This window comes from Rhinopithecus roxellana, chromosome 9 (genome assembly GCF_007565055.1).
Source record: "Rhinopithecus roxellana isolate Shanxi Qingling chromosome 9, ASM756505v1, whole genome shotgun sequence".
Taxonomy (NCBI): domain Eukaryota; kingdom Metazoa; phylum Chordata; class Mammalia; order Primates; family Cercopithecidae; genus Rhinopithecus; species Rhinopithecus roxellana.
The window spans coordinates 24,005,090-24,011,147 of NC_044557.1; positions in this window are offsets into that span (position 1 = coordinate 24,005,090).

The window sequence follows — 6,058 nt, forward strand, 5'->3', positions numbered from 1 at the left end:
TGTTTGTACTTTTAGTGAGTCAGGGTTTTACCACGTTGGCCAGACTAGTCTCAAACTCCTGACCCCAAGTGATCCACCTGCCTCGGCCTCCCAAAGTGCTGGGATTACAGGTGTGAGCCACCCTGCCCGATCATACTTTGTATATTGATATTTGCTAAACTCATCATTATATATTGGGAAGCAACATTATAATCTGTTTAGGTATCACGAAATACGTTACTGTTTGATCCTGACTCCAAGAAATAATGCAACAGAATTTTTTAAATGATACAAATAGGAAAGTAGACCAGAGCTTTATTTGCAATAGCTTCTTACTGTTATATTATTCGGCCACTTAAAATAATGATTTTACAGCCTCTATGTGTGGCTTCATGTAAAATGAAAAAAAGCAGGTTGTAAATTGCACGTACAATGTAATTACAAGTTGTAAAATGTGTACATTGTATGGATATGTACAAATACTAGGTTGGAATGTAAAATAATAAATACAAATAATATTTGGTCACTTTGTGTTAAAGTAAGAGATTCTATTTGTTATTTGTATATTCTTTGTTTTGTTGTTTTGTTTTTAATTTTGTTATGGCTGCCTTTAAACTGCTTACTAACATGTATCTAGCTTGGAAAAAGGATTTCAGGCCCACAAGACCCTTTCTCAAGTCAAAGCTAAGCCATTAAGTAATTCTCAGCTTGTGGCTTGAGGCCAAATAATCCTTTTGTGGTTTTTGTTGCTAAAGCCAAGAATTCTATTAATTGGAAATAAGACATAATGAATACACAACAACAAATGAATTACAAGAAACATCATGGCCTATCAGTAAAACCACATTATATGAATTGTATGATGTTAGATGAATTATATGAATATCAAGGATATGAATGTAATGTTGACACAAATAACTTGGAATAAGAGTCTTAATAAAAATATCAGAACATGTAATAGTACATTCACACCTGTTAGCAACAGTTTAATCACATAGATTGGAAGTAAGTTTGAAGTGCTTTATGTTGATGAAATTGTTAGTGTTAGTTTTTCTTTTGCTGTGAAGTTCTCGTGGTTCAAAATTTTTTATGACAACTCACCTTAGAGATTAAGAAGTCTGGAGTCAAGTGGACCTGTACTTAGCCCTCCTCTTGTACTCAGGAGAAGAAGTTCCTGTGGTCTCAGCAATTTAGCAGGTGACCCAGAAGTGTTCTCAAAACCAGGCAAGCAGTAGCTAGAACAAAGTGATTGTCTAAAAAGCAGCTTTACAATGGGCTTTCAGAGAGTGTTTGTAGCATCCAGTTCAGGACTTGTGACAAAGATTAAAATTCTAGCCAGGTTTTGGTCTTTAACTGAAGATTTGGTCTAAGCCACTGGAACAGTCACAGAACAGATTTGAAATCACACCATACTCATGGCTATACGATTCAAAATTAACGACACAACTATCTGAATATCTCCAAATATATGACATGAGGATAAAGATACAGCCCAGAGAATGTTTCAGAAACAGTCAAACCATTCAAAGGCAGAACAAAGGAAGGTAAGGTATGTTCTTAAAAAAGGCCAGTCAGGGACAAATAAATCAATCTTGACAAATAATATTAATCTTCTCATAAATGATTTCCTCACTGAAATTTGTATGCAAATCAATTTGAGAGTAGAAACATAAGGAAAAATGGAAAAATTCACAAAGTAAACGAACAGCCTTTCTAATGATGAACATATTGGCTGGGCATGGTGGCTCACGCCTGTAATCCCAGCACTTTGGGAGACTGAGGTGGGTGAATCACTTGAGGTCAGAAGTTCAAGACCAGCCTGGCCAACATGGTAAAATCTTGTCTCTACTAAAAATACAAAAATTAGCTGGGCCTGATGGCGTGTGCCTGTAATCTCAGCTCCTCAGGAGGATGAGGCAGGAGAATCACTTGAGCAGGAGCAGCAGAGGTTGCAGTGAGCTATCGCACTACTGCACTCCAGCCTGGGTGACAGAGCAAGACTCCATCTCAACAACAACAACAAAAATTGCTGAACATATTATAAAAGAAATAAACCCATGGTGAAATAGTCATAATTCAGCATGTAAGGATATGCATTCCACTTGCCAACAAAAAACATGAAGATCCTGGCAAGCACAATATGAAACTCACTGCAGAGTGAGTCGAGTATCTGAGCTGGAGTTGCCCTTAGCTTCATGGTATAAAGTTGGATATGGGTTATACTGAGGAGAAAATAAAGTTTTGTTTTCTTTTGCCTGGAATGAATTCCATTATGCAACTTCAGAACCAGTATTCAGAGTCCGGGTAGCCTCTTGTAGCTTCCAGTTGCAGCTCCCTCTCCTTGTCCTCTTTTCCTCTTCTGACATCCAAACTTTTTTTTCTTTTTTTCTTTTTGGAGACAGAGTCTCGCTCTGTCACCCAGGCTGGAATGCAGTGGCACAATCTTGGCTCACTGCAACTTCCGCCTCCCGGGTTAAAGCAATTCTCTGCCTCAGTCCCCCGAGTAGCTGGGATTGCGGGCGCCCACCACCACGCCCAGCTAATTTTTGTATTTTTAGTAGAGATGGGGTTTCACCATCTTGGCCAGGCTGGTGTTGAACTCCTGACCTCGGGATCCGCCCACCTCAGCCTCCCAAAGTGCTGGGATTACAGGTGTGAGCCATTGCTCCTGGCCCCAAACTTTTAAAAGAAAGGAATCACAGACAGGGTTGTTACTGGGCACTCCCCAGTCTTAAACAAGGACACGGATCTTTTCAAAGTTGTTTTTATTGCCCTTAAATGACACTATTGAAAGCTCACTGGTGTCCTAACTCTGGTTGGTGGCTAGCAATGGGGTGAGGCGGGGTAAATGGAAGAGCAGGTGCCCTATATTAATCCATTCTCACACTGCTATAAAGATACTACCCAAGGCTGGGTGACTTATATACAAATGAGGTTAATTGACTCACAGTTCCACATGGCTGGGAAGGCCTCAGGAAACTTACATTCATGGTGAAAAGGGGAAAAAGTCACCTTCTTCACAAGGCAGCAGGAAAGACAGAGAAAAGCAAAGGAGGAACTTGCCAAACGCTTATAAAACCATCAGATCTCATGAGAACTCACTATCACAAGAACAGCCTGGGGAAACGGCCCCCATGATCCAACACCTCCCACCGGGTTCCTCCCTCAATACCTGAGTTAACAATTCAAGATTAGATTTGTATGGAACAAAAGCCAAACCATATCTTGCCTCAAGACCAAAAATGAGTGTTAATCAGAGACAGTTTAGAAGTTAATCCTTTTTAGGCCGGGCGCGGTGGCTCAAGCCTGTAATCCCAGCACTTTGGGAGGCCGAGACGGGCGGATCACAAGGTCAGGAGATTGAGACCATCCTGGCTAACACGGTGAAACCCCGTCTCCACTAAAAAATACAAAAAAAAAAAAAAAACTAGCCGGGCGAGGTGGCAGGCGCCTGTAGTCCCAGCTACTCGGGAGGCTGAGGCGGAAGAATGGCGTAAACCCGGGAGGCGGAGCTTGCAGTGAGCTGAGATCCGGCCACTGCACTCCAGCCTGGGCGACAGAGCGAGACTCAGTCTCCAAAAAAAAAAAAAAAAAAAAAAAAAAAAAAAGAAGTTAATCCTTTTTGTAGGAAGAGAAAATGGCATCAAGATAGCCAGCAGAGATAAATTAGGTTAAATTAGTAAATTTAGAAGAAACCAAACAGAGCAGCCAGGACCTTGTAGTAAGAGACAGGGAGTGGGAAAAAGAGAAAGACAAAAAGGAGAACTATTGAATAATTTGCATCTGTCGGCAGGGCGCAGTGGCTCACGCCTGTAATCCCAGCACTTTGGGAGGCCGAGGCGGGAGGATCACGATGTCAAGAGATCAAGACCATCCTGGCTAACATGGTAAAACCCAGTCTCTACTAAAAACACAAAAGAATTAGCTGGGTGTGGTGGTGGGCGCCTGTAGTCCCAGCTACTCAGGAGGCTGAGGCAGGAGAATGGCGTGAACCCGGGAGGCAGAGCTTGCAGGGAGCCGAGATCGCACCACTGCACTTCAGCCTGGGCGACAGAGCGAGACTCCATCTCAAAAATAAAATATAAGTAAAAATAAAAAATAAATAAAAATTTGCATCTGTCATCTCAAAAGTCAGCAGGGGGTCCAACTAAGGCTGAACTGCATATGTCCACTGCTAACTGACCTGGGAGTTCACTGCCCTCCTTTTGGCAATTCCATTAGGGTAAGAAAAAAGCACATTCCAAGAAAGAAAACTGCAGTGTAAGTCCACTCTACATGCAGACTAATTGGCTCCATCCTTGAGGAGGAAGGTCAAAAGAAAAGTTCCAAGGAATCTGTGCTTTGGATGAAGAACGAACATGATGAATCTGATTTGGATACTTAAGGAATGAGTTGGACTTGTGGGGGCTGTTGACTTGTTTCTTCTCCTACTGGTCAACCAGGGAATAAAGTCATGCAACTGACACATACACACCCTTTCTTGGTTCTACATGTGAAAGGAAAATAAATCATGGGACCCCAAAATCACTAAGCCACAGGGAAATGTCAACCTGGGAACTGCGTCAGGCAAACCTGCCTCCCATTTCATTCCAAAATAAGATAGCTACAAAGACTTCTTTTAAAACGACATACCTTGCTCACAATTTGCCCGCAAGGAAATTCCTTGTGGGCCTCAAGATCTTTACCCTAAAACAGTTCTGCTGAATTTCACCCTGGCAATGTAAATTGACAGTTTATCTTCACAGGTGCCAGACAGAAAGTCATCCCTCTGCTCACCTGAGACAAATGCATATCTGATTGCTCTCCTCTGCCCTATTGTTCATGTAAAAATGCAGATTCGCTGAGCTGGACTAAAGCATAAGTGACTATTCCTCTACACGTACCCCTGACACTTAAATTGTTCATTCAGTGAAAGGCGGGTCAGCCGGGTGCAGTGGCTCACGCCTGTAATCTCAGCACTTTGGGAGGCCAAGGCAGGTAGATTACTTGAAGCCAAGAGTTCAAGTCCAGCCTGGCCAACATGGTGAAACCCCATCTCTACCAAAAATACAAAAATTAGCTGGTCGTGGTGGCAAGCGCCTATAATCCCAGCTACTCACGAGGATGAGGCAGGACAATCACTTGAACCCGGGAGGTGGAGGTTGCAGTGACCCGAGATTGTGCCACTGCACTCTAGCCTGGGTGACAGAGTGAGACTCCATCTCAAAAAAAAAAAAAAAGAAAGAAAGAAAAAAAAAGGCCGATCAAAAACTCAAAAGAATGCAACTGTTTGTCTCTATTTACCTGGAAGCCCCTGCTTCAAGTTGTGCCACCTTAACAGACTGAATCAATGTACATATTACACATATTGATTGATGTCTCATGTCTCCCTAAAATGTATAAAAGTAAGCTGTGTCCCAACCACCTAGACACAGTTTCTCAAGATCTCCTGAGGCTATGTCATGGGTGTGTCTTCAACCTTGGCAAAATAAACTTTCTAAATTGATTGAGACCTGTTTCAGACACTTTGGGTTTGCATGCACATCAGCATCACAGACTGGAAGAAACCACACACTGGGGAATAGTGAAAGAGCACCTTCCCAGGGTCCCATGTAAGTTGTCCTGGGTTAGAAGCAATCTACACGAGCTCCTGTGAGATTGCACTTTATTTGTTAGGAGTTAGCTTGCGGTAATCAACATACAACCTCCACCCTTGCAAAAAAAAAGAAAACAAATGGCGGTGGCATCTACAAATCCGGAGAAGTGACCCAAGAGAGGGAGAACAGGAAATACAAGTATGGCAGCATATTTATTGACTCTACAAACATCAGTGCCAGACTGATGATTAGAGGGTTGGTCCAATGTATATTTTAATTTTAATGACTAAACTCGACCAAGAACTGATCTTTGAGAAGAAAAGCTTGTCTTGGCCACTGGCCACAGCAGCAGGAGAGATGGGAGCAGAGGGGTGGGCAGCCAGAGAGAAGCTCTCCCAGGGTCCTATGTCAGTTGGCCTGGTTTAGAATCAATCTACACAGGCTCCTGTGATGTTTCATTCTATTTGTTAAGAGTTAGCTTGGAGTGATCAACAAACAAACCA